A 14,071-nucleotide genomic window follows, 5' to 3' on the forward strand; every position below is an offset into this window, starting at 1 on the left:
GGCAGCGGGCAGGAAGCCAAAGCACAGATAACTGCTGAGCTTTTACTGTGAAACTGCCTCCCGCTTCTGGACTGAGCACCTTCTGGATCAGCTCGTTTGGGCAAGCCTGGTAAGGCCCAGTGGGGAAGGGAGCACATTCCACCGACAGCGCTCCTGACTCAGCTGGGGACACTTGTGCTGCAGGTTTCCCCAAGAGCATGGTTTAGTCCTGGCATCCACTTTGCTCCCAAGAGAGGTGCATAGCTCCAAGGGAGAAAAACCTTCCTGGTGTGAAACATTAGGTGTGATTGCTTTTGACCCAGCAGGGTTAAAAGCAGCACTGCAGCAGGTGATTCCTTAATGTTGTGAGACCTTGTCTGGAGCACTCCATTCAGCCCCAGCATAAAAAGGACACAGACATATTGAATCAAGGCAAGACAGCAAGATAAGGAGAAGGCTGGAACACACCTGCTACACAGACAGATTCTTTACTGTTGTGAGACCCTATCCGGAGCACTCCATTCAGCCCCAGCATAAAAAGGACACAGACATGTTGAATCAAGGCCAGAGGAAGACAGCAAGATGAGGAGAGGGCTGGAACACACCTGCTGCGCAGACAGGCTGAGGGAGCTGGGGTTGTTCATCCCACAGAAGAGAAGGCTCTGGGAAGATTTTATCATGGCCTTTCAGTATGTAAAGGATGCTCATAAGAAAGATAGGGAGAAATCATTTACCATGGCCTAAAGTGAGAGGACAAGGAGAAATGTTTTTAAATTAAAAGAGGGTAGATTTAGATTGGGCATACAGCAGAAAATCTTCCCTGTGAGGCTGATGAGGTTCTGGCACAGGTTGCCCAGAGAAGCTGTGTCTGCCCCATCACTGGAAGTGTTCAAGGCCAGCTTTGAGTAATGTGGTCTGGTGGAAGGTGCCCCTGTACCTGGCAGGGGGGTCGGAACAAGGGAGTCTTCAAAGGTCCCTTTCAACCCCAAACCTCCGGTGATTCTGTGAAGTCCTGCATAAGGCAATGCTGACCCAGAAGAACCTGTGGTTTAAAGGGCTAATTCTGCAAAACCTGGCTCCTGAGAGCAAAGTGGCACATCTCACATTTTTTTAGGCTTTGGACAAAGCAATGGTGGAAAGTGAAAGATAAAGAGGTGTCAGATATTTCCTTTGCACCCTTTCTGTGGCTGAATCCACCGACGCACACCAGAGTGCAAAGCAGGGCCGTGCACAGGTCTGACTGATGTGGCTAACTACAGGTGAGCTGAGGGCCTGAAACAGAAGAGCAAACTCTGGCACAGGCCTGGCTGCACCAAAAAAAGCTTCAGGTTGGAGGTGTAAAGGAAACTGAGGGCAAAGTTTGTAAAAATACCCAAGCAAACAGAAAAATTATGACACTATAATGAGGAGACTTAACATGGAAACCACATCAGCTTTTTTGTTTGCAAGGAAAAAATTGAAAATGCTCACCAAAGTGAAGAAAGCTCAGGTCTCATACCTAGAAAAGATTCCTTCTTTCCAGGACATCAAGCACTGTCCTGCCGTGTCTCTCACTGCCCTAGACAAGGGGCACTGGGTAGCCAAGGCACAGTTTCTGGACTCCCTTGCCCAGTTTTAAGAGGAAGAAATGTCTCCCTTTCCACAGGAGTTCAGCGAGGCTGACTGGAAGATCTCCCAAACCTGTATTCAGCCCTGCCTTATGGCTCCTTCCTGGGGCTCCCCCCCAAGCCCTCCCTGGAGCTGCCCTGAGCTGGGCAGGCACAGCAGGGTGGGCTGGGCTCCTGGGCAGCATCCCAGGGATGCATTGGTGAGCCAGGGCTCCCCTTGCTTTGCTGGTCTCTGGTCAGGGAGGAGCACAATTCATCTTGTCCTAACACAGACATTTAAAAGATTAAATCTAAACCCCTAAATGCATTTATTTCTCTCCACTGAATTAAGACCAGGGCGAGGCAGGCTAGGTATCTGCTCAGCAGAGCTCTACAATGCCTCCCAGCCACCAGCAGGAGAGGGGCCTGCCTGGACACCCACACAAAGCAGGAGCTGGATATGTACAGGGGCCACTGGAGGTGGCACCACCGTGGGCTGAATGACCCTCACTCAAGAGCTTGACTTCTTTTACAGAACTGTTTGTGTCACTGCTAAACTGACCTGGTATCCCTTCAATGAATTCCTTCTCTCTGAGTCAGCTGAGGGGACTTCAGCAGCTCCTTGTACTCATCTCTCATGCTCAAGTTTTCTGTGCTGGACCAAAGTACATTGCAGCCAAACTTGAATTAGTGAGATTGAGTCCTGGTGATTTCTCATGCCTAAATCCCGGTGATTTCTTACACCTTGCTTGCTTTAGAAAAGACTAGTTGAGAATTTCAACACTTTTCTTAATAATCTTCCTCATCATATTATTGTAAAAGCTCTCAAGGTAATTTCTATCTCATTTTCAGCCAGAAATGTCATTAAAGAAAAGCTCTCCTGTGCAAATTGGTCACTGTGCAGAAATTACACCTTCTCACTTTAAATTTGTCTTGTTTATAATTGAGTGGGCTATCACTTTGATCTTTTTTTTTCTTTTTTCCTGTTTCAGTTCAAGCAAACTAAAAGAAAAAGTCTTTTCAGACATAATATTTTTGTTGAACATGAATAATCTTATTATCAGAGCTGTGCTGCTCAGGGGATTTCCATGTTGTCATGGCTGCATTTTGTCTGGGTGGGGAAATGAAGGACCACAATGAAAAGAAAAAAAACCCTAGTATTGAGAATACCCTGAAGCAAAAGTACATTTTGTTTTAGTTCTGCACCTCTGCTTCAGAAGCTGTTTCATTTCTAGGAGATATTTGAGTCTATTTGTCTCACCCTGTTGCCTTTCTTAATGTCTGGGACACAGGAAATGAAATCTGTGAGTCTAAATCTTAGGACAGCTGAAGGTTAGTACCCAGAAGAGGCCAAAAGAAAGATGGATTACTTTTCCCTTGCAATAAATTTACACTGCTTCTGCCTCCTTACTGAAGATTCCACAAAAAAAAAAACACCCAACAACTGCCACCAACAAAACCAACTGACAACAAAAACCCCCTCCAGTTTAAACCTAAAGGTAACTTTTGAAGGTCTGGTAAAAATGTACCTGTGCTTCTTTGGTATGCCAGCCCTCTTTGGGTCCCAACAGTCTGTTTTGGAGCTTCTGAGTCATTGTGTGCCCTCTTACATTTTTAGCCATTAGTGAAGTCCAGGTTACAACCTCCATGACTATGAGAAGGAAGTTTTTAGTGCCCTGTGGTGCATAAGTGTGGGCTGTCCATACAGTGCATCAGCTCCTCAGCACTTCCTGCTGAGCCCTGCACATCCTCCAGTGCTTTCTTGGATTATTACTTTTCTTGCAGCTATTTACTAACCAGGCCAGTCATCCACAAGTTACCATCCATCTTTGTTTCTTATATTGTTTGTTCACTCATGTTTGGGGTTTTTTTCTCCTTAGGACACAAAAGTATTTTTTGATTCTGCTTTGGCTCCAAAAATTGCAGAAGGTTTCTGCACATGTGCTAAATTTAAATCTGCTATCAGTATCTGTTTAGAAAGATGAAGTGAATAAATCCATTCCTTCTATCATCAACACTTTCAAAGGCTCCAGTTCAGGGAACTGTGAGAGATGAATAGAGTGGATCCTCCAGACACATCCCACTGTGCAGCACTGGAGACAGGAAATGTGTACCCTTATGGATACAGACATCCTTGTGTTTGAGGAGCTCAGTGGTCTGTCCTGGTTAGATATCCATGAGTACCCATGGTCCAAGCTGGGACTGGGTGTGGAGGGAGCTTTTCTCAAGGTGGTCATAGCTGGCAGGAGCTGTGGAGCTTCTCGGCCTTCTCTGAGGCACGGGGCCTCCTCTGTTCCCTGGGCTGTTAATGAATTATCTCATCATATCACAGAATCTCATTAGAACTTGTATTATGTAAATGCTCAGACTTCATACTTTGGCTTTTTTTTTTTAACCCGATACGCCAGGAACCAGAAATCTTCCAGCCAGCTTCAGATGTGAAGAGGAGGACTTCTGGACTCCTACATTAAAAAAAAAAAGTATAGAATATTCTTTTTTGTTGTTGTTGCTTCCTGACATTTCTTGCCCTTACCTGCTTCATAAACCTTGTTGCATGTATCTTCTCCCTGGCAGGGGTATCTCTCAGCAGTTCCTCAGCTGAAGGTCTATGGGTTAGCCTCGGGCTGCTCTAAGAAATGTTCTGCTGGCCCAAGAGCAGGAGCATGTGGAAGCCAGTCTTGCTTAAGGCAACACAGTCATGAGCATAATTGAAGCCTTGGGTGAAGAACAAAACCCTGAGATTAAATGGATTTACTCTGCAAGATGAGTTTCACTTATCACCAAATTATTTTGGTCTGCAGAGTGTGAGAGCAATGCAGGGAGGAAGATACACAGTTGGTCACCATATGGATCTGAAGAATGAATCCTTGTGTGACAAAGAGAAGAAAATTTTAAAAATTTTTCTGAACTGTCTTTGAGGTTTTGCCACTTAAAATTGCTTTGAACTTCCTCAGGGCTCATAAATTGGCACCATAATAACAAGGAGGACTGCTATATTCAGGGGAAAATACACATAAGCTGGAAAAAGCACTGCTGGTTAAAGTGTAAAGAAGGAGGAACTGATGTGCACTTTGGTCAGGCATTTAAGTATTCTGAGATCAGACTAAAAAACAACAGAACAGGCTTAAAAAAGTGAACTTTTTTCTCCTCTCCTTATGTAACAGATACAGCAAGAGCAGAAACAAGAACAGTCCTATTAATAGGTCTGTACTTATTTTATCTTCTTTTATTCGCTTGCTGGTTGTTAAGTCTCCAGGTTGCTCAGGATATTATTTTCAACTGTCCTCTACAATAACCAGAGTTAAAGCATAAAGACATGAAAGCTTAGATTGTTTAGCTGTTATTTGTTTTAGGTCCAAAAGAATATCTGCAAGATGTATTATTACTCACTTTTGAGATCTGGTAGGAGAACATCTGTACTTGCTCATATACCTTTTTCAGACACAATGTTGGGCCAAACTCCAGTCATTTTGGTGACAATGAGGCATTTTGTGCATGTATCTTAATTCTGTAAAACACTTCATTCTGACCCCTGCAACTTTTAATTTAAAAGTTTTAGATTTTCATTCTTATTAATTAATTTGTTTTTAGAATTGCCTCCAGTTTCAAAATGTGAATTACTAAAAACTGATTTAGTTTAATCCAAATACTTTCTTTAAGAATCTGTCCACACCAGCTGTGGTTGCTTTTGTATATTTAACATCTCACGATAGCCTTCCTGCATGTAGATCCCATTCCAGAAATAAAAGCCAAGAGAATGTAGGAGGCACAAATCCAATACATGACTAGTACATGACTCAGATTTGAACTCTTTTGTGCGCTTCAGATGAAAAACAGGTGTAGACCTCAGCAAAGAGGAAAAAGGGAAGGAGCAAACACAGGCGTGTCCCTGAAAAGCAGAACAGATGGACAGAAAAATCTTGAGGAAGCTGAGGTTGGTGGCATGTGGGAAAGAGCAAGAGGAACCTGAAATATTGTTTGTAATATTTATGTTTATTGTGCTCTGGAGGTGCTGCCATTCTCCCTGCTCCCCTTCCCCACCTGGGCAGGTGCAGGTTCTGCCTGGCACAGTCTAGTGTGTGAGTGCTGCCAGCAGTGGCTCCTGCAGCTGTGGAGGAGCAACAGCAGGAACTGAAACCTCCGGGAAAACAGCCGGGGTCGAGTGCAGGTGCTGTGGTAAAGGCAGGATGCCCGTGGCCCTGGGGAGATGGGGAGGCTCTGAGCTGGGTGCCCTGGTGAGAGGCTGACCCTGCCAATGTTTGTTTCCATGGGGTTTATGCTGCAGCCCTCAGGTGCCAACCCCAGCATGTCCTGGTCCTTATCCCTGCTCCCAGAGAGCCCTCAGGGAGAGGCAAGTCCTCCAGGGATGGGCTGAGGAGGATGATGGATTTCTAAACCAAGGTTTGTGCTGTTCAGGTTAATGTGGACTTGATTAGCAACTTGTGTGGATCATGCTACCAAAGGCAGCCTGGCATGTCTGCACAGGCTCCCTTTGTTTCTCCTCGCCTATCTCAGCACATCCAGTCTTCCAGTGGCTCAGCAAGCAGCACTGAAGAGGCAGCTACAGCCATGCTCCCTGTTAGCCGCAGGGATAACAGGATTTACTGGTTAAATATACCATTATTTAATGTAGCCTTATTGGTAAGGCTAGAGTCCCTAAAATATTTTGAAGATTTTTTTTTAATAAAGCATTAACCTTAAGCAAATGAACACTAGATAAATATTAGATAACAAAAGGTCACAGGGGAGGGCAATAATTCAAATGCTTTTACATTCGAATGTGTTTCAAAATCTCTTCCCTGTTATAAAACCAACTTAAAAGTAGAGGAACTGAGAAAATCAGAGAAGAAAATTAAATCACAACTGATTGCAAACAGGTATTATCAAAGGTAACAAAATGTATGTATTTAATGTGACTTGGTTTGACCCAAGTTTTATGCACTGAGATGTTTAGATGTTCAAAATTAATTACGTCTGTGTTGTACCAATTATATAGAAGTAATGTTTGAGATATCATTAGATTTATGTCTATAAACCACGGGAAAATATATGTGATCTGCCTGAAGAATTATCCTCTTTTGAAAACATGAATGTGGGGGTAGGGAAATCTCCATAACAGGGAAATATAATTACACATTTTCTCCCCATTCACGATGCCAGATTAGTGAGGAGAAGAAGAAATATGCAGAAAAGGCATTGATTTCAGAGGGCTGTGACAGGACCCCATCTGGCAGAGCTGGCATGAGGATCTGTTGCCATCCTGTCATAACAGAGAGCATTCAAGAGCCACACAGAGATGGTGTCATGTTTGGAAATGCACAAACTTCATCAGATTTCACTGCTGTCCAGGATAACACAGGGAGCAATCTCCAGGCTGGCTCTCAGCCCAGCCACCAGCAACAGCCTCCACTCTTCCATCCATGCCCTTTGAGAAGCCTCTTTCTTTTAGTTTCTGTTAAAGCCTGCTCCTGGCTGCTTTTGGCTGTCCACATTGCTGCTGCAAAATACCCATTCGCTGCCTCACTCCCACTCCTCCCATCCCTCCATGCTCCTCGTGCTCCACATTTCTCTTCGGTCAAGCTCAGGGACAGAACAGCTCTTGCCACGTCCCCCAAGGCAGGGTGTCACAACCACCACCACAAACAAGGCCAACATGCAATGCTTTGCCCTGCTTCTGCCACGGCAGGGAACAGAGAATTTTATTCAACCACTGAAAAAAAAGTGATGAGTCACAGGGAAAATGTAGACCTGCTGGATACCTCCCTAATCCCCAAGGACACATTCTTAATTGCTTCATATTTCTTGTTTCATTCTTAACTGTCTCCTCGCCCGTGCAGATCAAAGCAGGCAAAACCCCCAAACCAAGGATGATTAGTCTTTCTTTCTCTAGGGGATTAAATTGGTCTATGTTAATGACGTAAAAAAAAATGAAAAGTGACCTAGGACTGAAATCTAGAGCACAGTGTCTGCTCAACAGGGATCTTCAGCTGTGGGGTCTAACGGGTCTACATAGCACAGCAGAACACTGTTTGACATTTTATTATTATTATTAATAATATTACCATCATCATAATTGTCATCATCATCATTCTTATCATTATTATTCTCATTCTCACTATTTTTATTATTATTATCATCTACATGGCAATTCTTTGTGAGTGATTGCTGTGACAATGAGTCTCTACTGTGTAGTCATATGGGACTAACAAGACTTTCCAGCTCTCCTTTGCTTCACAATAAAGTATATCAGAAAAATGTTGAAAGATATACAAGGAATTTCACCACAGTAATGTAGAAAATGTAAGAAAGAATATAACCTGATTCAGTGAGGATTTAGTATTATCTGAATGGAAGAACTGAGTCAATGGTAAAACCAAAAAACCTGCTCCCAGATATGCTGAGATTTACATGCAATGTGTAAACTGGCCCAGGAATATTCTTAGTCCAGGGAAGGTTGGTGGTACAGACAGCACCTCAGGTTCTGTACACCTGTAGATATGAAAGCTGGTTGCTGAACAGCATTATTAGCACACAGCTCTGATGGCCCTAATGCACTGTGCTGAGAGGTAGGCTCAGAGCACTCTGTGTCAGCACAGCCCCATTGCCACTGCTGCTCACTCCCGGGATCCAGACAAGCTGTGCTCCACTGGGTGCTCTGAATGTAACCTGAGGCTTTTCAAGGTAGAACAGACTGCCCTGCAGTACCACATTGTCCAAAGAACATCACCCTCTCTTTATCAGTTCTAATTGTGATACCTGAGTTATTACATTGCTTCTTCTCAAGATCTGAAATAGGAATCAGTGTGCACCTGTAAATTTGCCTGAACAACTTTCAGACAGCAGACTTTGCCTATTTTGGTTTATAAAAATAAATTGTCAGAAATGCTTGCTTACACAAGTGATTGCAGTCAAGAATCAAATTATCATTTTATCATGTTTTTGAACATGTAAACTAAACTGCAAGGCTTTAAACTTCTTACTCAGTAAAGCAGGTCTTCCTGACACCAAATTTTCCTTCAGCTTTTTGCTGAAAAGCCCCGAGCCAGACACAATACTCTCAGTAAGAGTCTCGCTAAGCCTTGTGTGAAGAGATATTTTTGCCACTGCAGGTCTCCACATTCTAGTGCTTGTACACTCATTCTGCATTTACTGGTAACACCTGCTGAATTACGTGCCCACAGCCTTTCCTAACTTCATTTTGGAACCATTAGCCCCATGAACTCAGAGCTTTATCTAATAAAAGGGCTGAGAGAGTGCAGACATTGATCAGATGACATACAAAATCTGACTTCTGGGAATGTGAGGCTGCTGCTTAGCACACCTATTTTAGTCAGGGCCATTTAGGACACTAATTGTTTAATTCCATGGGGCTGTTATTGAGGCTGTTATTGGGGCTCCCGTACCTCCCCTACAAGCTGCAGTCAGCCTTCCAGCTGCTTAGTCTGCCTATCTGGGGTGTCCAGCATGGGCTGAACAGACATCACCACAGTTAAAAATCGTGTCATTAGGGAACACATTACCCAGAGTGGTTCTGATGAGCAAAGAAAGGGTCATTATTCTTTATAATTCCAGCACTATAGTTTAAGAGTTATCTTGCCTATATAGAGAGAGTGGAAGAACAAAATTGAAAAGAAAATTTAAAATTGTAGTGTAAAACAGCTCTCAGTGCCTGCAGGGGCAGCAAAAGCAGGATAATTTGACCTGAAGTGGGACATTCTACCCATCTTACAACTTCTGGGTGACCATCATGGTGCTTGTGGAGACGTCTGTCAGGAGCTGTGCAGTGTCAGCATCACAGGAATGCATGTGTCCCAGACAGAAGGAGGACAAAAGGCCTGACCAGTTTTTGGGTCTCTGCACAGAGGCATGGTGCAGAATATACCAGCCCTGAAGCTATGGCTTCCCGTAAATTAAGGAATGATCCCATCTGCAGCATCACCGGGCTTGTTCCTTGCTGTGAGTAGAGCATAGGGCAAGAAGGAGTTTTTGGTTTGCTGTTCATCTTACTGAGCAATATTATAAAATCAAAGAATCATTAAGGTTGGAAAAGACCTCCAAGGTCACTGAGCCCAATCTTTGGCTGAACCACTCTCATGCCAACTAAACCATAGCCCCAATTACTACCTCAATTTTTTCTTGCACACTTCCAGTATGTTGACTCCACCACTGCCCTGGGCAGCCCATTCCAATGCTTAACCACCCTTTCCATGAAAACAGTCTTCCTGATAGCCAACCTGAGCCTCTCCTGGCACAGCTCAAAGCCATTTTCTCTAGTTGCTGGGGCTGATCCCCACCTGACTACACCCTCCTTTCAGGGAGTTGTAGAGAGTGATAAGCTCTCCCCTGAGACTCCTTTTCTCCACAATAAACATCTCTCAGCTGCTCCTCACAGGACTTGTGCTCCAGGCCTTTCTCCAGCACCTCAATGTCTTCCTTGCTGTGAGGGGCTCATCTGGACACGGTGTTTGGTGTGTGGCCTCACCAGTGCCCAGCACAGAGGGGCAGTCACTGCCCTGGTCCTGCTGGCCACACCATTGCTGATACATTCAGGATGTCCTTGGCCTCCTTGGCCACCTGGGCCCACCCTGGCTCATGTTCAGCCACTGCTGACCAGCATCCCCAGGGCCTTTCCCACTCAGCAGTTTTCCAGCCACGCTGTCCCAGCCTGGAGCTGCAGGGGTTGCTGTGACCCAGGGACAGGACCCAGCACTTGGCCCGGTTGAACCTCACACAATTGGTCCTGCCCCATGGATCCAGCCTGTGCAGATCCCTCTGCAGAGCCCCCCTGCCCTCCAGCAGATCAGCACTCACACCCAGCTTGGTGCCATCTGCAAACTGCCTGAGGGTGCTCTTGATTCACTCATTGAGATCTTTGATAAAGGTACTGAACAGGACTGGGCCCAGTACTGAGCCTTGGGAAACCTCACTGGTGACGGCCCAACAACTGGATGCAAATATTGCCTTTGCTGGCAAGATCTCTTTGCAGTCAGCAGAGGTGCATGTGCTGCAGGAGGAGGCAGCCACATGCAGACCCTCAGAGAGGCCAGGCCGTTCCCCTTCCATCCTTGCATGTACTCTGTCTTTCACAGTATTTGCCACAATTTTCTGTCACTACACAAAGCTGCTTTCTCTCCACTACAATGAATACAAGGAAGACAAAAATATGTATTGGTTCTTACTGTCTACCATGGCAAAAATTAAAATCAGATACTGCTGTCTGACTTGAAGAAATGACTGAGTTTTCTATGTGACACAGTTTTTAACTTAGTTTTCACTCCACAGTGGTTTAAATGCCTTATAAGTCAAGGCAAATGCCAAAACTAAGTCAGAAATTGATCAGTCATATGAGCCTGTTCCCTTATGAAGAGGAAGCAATGCTGGTAAAAGCAATAAACATGGATTGCTTGCAGGTTATGCAGGCTGCCCCACCTTTCAGCGACCTTGGCCTGAGGTTTGTTTGTTTGAACATGGAAACACACCTACCTCTCCTGCTTTCACTTTTGAAGGCAAACACAAGTCTAGCCTCAGAGCAGCTGAAGCATGACTGCCATGGAGCCATGAGGTTAAGGTGTTTCTGTTCACAGCCCAAATGTTCTTCTGCTGAACTAAGCCTGTGCCAAATCAGCTGACCTTGTAAAGGAAAAAAAAAAGGGGAAAATCTAGGGAGTGAAGTAAAATTTCTAATATTGAGCAGCCGAAGAGAAATCCAAGCCACAACAGCTTGCAGCTTGCTGCTGCTTTTCAGCAGCTACTGAAATGCACACTTGTTAGAATCCAAGATTCAAGTGATCAATGAGGTACTGAGTGCAGGTACAGTAGGAAAGGATGGCCATGACCATTGGCTCAGGGATGGGGCAGTGATACTGTTAATATCCTTGTTCTTTCTGTGATCAAGTAGAAAAGGATATAATGAAGTGCGTACCACTTTTCTCAAGGAGACAACTGGTGAAAACTGTGGAAGGGTTGAGGAGCTGATGCTCTGGGGTCTCAGCCCTCCACTATCCACAGCTCAGCTGGCTGGAGGAGCCAAGCGCTGCAATGAAGGACCCAAACTGCATCTGGGCATAGAAGAGAGCAGGTTCCTGCTGCTGTGAGGAGTAGGAAAGGCCAGGTGAGACACAGGGATGCTGAGACAAAGGGCCCTTTCACCCAGCATTGCTACCTGGACCAAGGCAAGCCAGAAGGCAGGGTAATAGAGTGCCTTGTGGCTTGCAACCTGCTCTGGTAGCAATGCACTAAACTAACTAATTAGAGTGCAATATCAGTGTTCAAACATTTCCCCATGTCACAGAATCATAGAACCACAGAATTCCAGAATTCCAGAATGCTTAATTTTGGAGAAGGCCTCCAAGATCAAGAGCAACCACCAGTGCAGTACTGCCAAGCCCACCACAAAACCGAGCCACATGTATGTCTCTTAAATACCTCCAGGCATACATCATGAAAAATGCCATCCCTCCTTCCCAGAAACTGTGCAGGGTGACCAGACCTTCACTTGAGCAAACTGAGGCCAACTTCAGCATTTGCATTCCCTTCCTTAATTCTTTCAGATCCAGTAAATTTTAATAAACCGTCTTCCATGGACTCAACCACACTTGGAGGAAAACTAGACATTTCAACTGCTGGCTGCTCTAAAAATTGAGAATCAGGAGTGTGTAGTGAGATCCTCCACCACCACAGATACATCTTTCGTTAATTTCTACAGGGTGACATAATTCTCTGTAGAAACTCCATTTCACTTTCCAGTGAACATTTTTAGTGCTTGCCAATGTTTCTCTAATTGGCTTCTCCTGTCAATACCCTTTTTTGCATGCTGAAGCACTCACCATTTGTGAATGCTTATGTGAAGTGAACTTTGCAGGGAAAAGGGAGTTGCAAATGGACTGGAATCACAGCTTCGCACTTTCTCAGCTGTTACATTTACGTTTCTCAGCTTTCTGATTATTAAGGGAAGAAAGTTCCAAGTGGTATTATCCAGTTTAACTACTGCTCAAGTAAAATATTTTTAAAGTAATAAAATAAAAGAGAAGGGGGGAAGCTATTTCAGTGGGATTTGTCCTTTCACTAGCAAGCTTTCAAAACTCCCATGATAAATATTTTGTTACCAAAAATTTATCTTGATTTTCACAGCTGATCAACACCTCACATTTATCTGTTACTAGTTGATAACTACCTCTAAGTAGTTGACCATGTATTTGAGTAACTAGAAATGGATTTCTGTCCCTGAATTTTAGGAACTATTTTGAGAAGAACTGTTCATGATTTTGTAGTATATGGTAGAGATAATTCATGCTATTTATGTATAAAATATTGTAAAATCCAAGCTATGTCTTTGACCACCCCGGCTGGGAGCAGAGTCTAAGACAATATCAAGTCTGTTAATGTATGAATGGAGCCTTCCTGGGCCATGATTGCTGACTTCCCTGGAATGTCAGAACCACTCATGAGGGACCTGCACCTGGGAGATTGCATCTACCACACTCAAGCACCTGTGCCACTCTGCTACATGTGAATGCAGACTCTTCCAAAGTGTTCAGACATCCATCTAGACACCTGGACTCACTTTTGTCTATTCCTGCACATGTATGGCCCCAGTTCTACATGTGAAGAGACACAAAGGAACATTGGGTCATTTCTGCCCCAGGCAGAATAAACTGCATATAAGTTCGCTGCATGAAGCAGTTGGGGTGAACCTCTGGAGAGACGCTGACACTTTGTCGGTGGATCCAGGTTCACCCAGGGCCGACACCCGGGGTTGACACTGCCTTGGCTGTGGTGGCTTTTCTTTCTCGAGATTCTATTTTGTTAACGATCTAATAAATCATTGCTAAATTTTCTTATAAATTTGGTTTCTGATTTGATCATTTATAACAATTTCTTACACAGAATAATGTTTCTTGTATTTCACAGCCCTGTTGCCAAACTGTGGGGCTACATGGGGTAGTTTTATGGATTACTGTGCATTATCATTCAGCAGTTAAGGGAAAATGTATGTAAAATATTTCTGAGAAATGCCCAGAATTGGGAGTGATTTTATGTTGACTCACTCATGGCTTAGACTGTGCACAAGGAGTACTGATTTCTCTCTGCAGTCTGATGCAGTTACCTTCAGCCTCACAGCAAAGAGGATGTAGCCACCATCACAAGCACACATTGAAAAAACAGAGTGGAATCAAGCTACTTACAGCACAATGATTTGGAGCTATTGATAACAAACCCCACAAAATCTTAGTTTTTAAGATAAGTAAACACAAACTTCACTTCACAGAGAGGAAACACACTCTGCAATGTGAACTATGAATCCTGCCAGCATCCTGATCATTTAGCAAACTTTTTTTAATTTTTTTTTTGGTCCACTTGTCTATCAAAGTCAAGTACCTGAAAAGGATGAGAAATTTGAAAGAGGAATTGAGCATTGTTGGTTAGGCAAGCAGATTGGAAAGGGCACCATTTAAACAGGACCACTTGGTTTAGAATACTTTGTACTCCTGTGCTATAGAGACTTA

This window comes from Camarhynchus parvulus, chromosome Z, assembly GCF_901933205.1.
Source record: "Camarhynchus parvulus chromosome Z, STF_HiC, whole genome shotgun sequence".
NCBI lineage: Eukaryota > Metazoa > Chordata > Aves > Passeriformes > Thraupidae > Camarhynchus > Camarhynchus parvulus.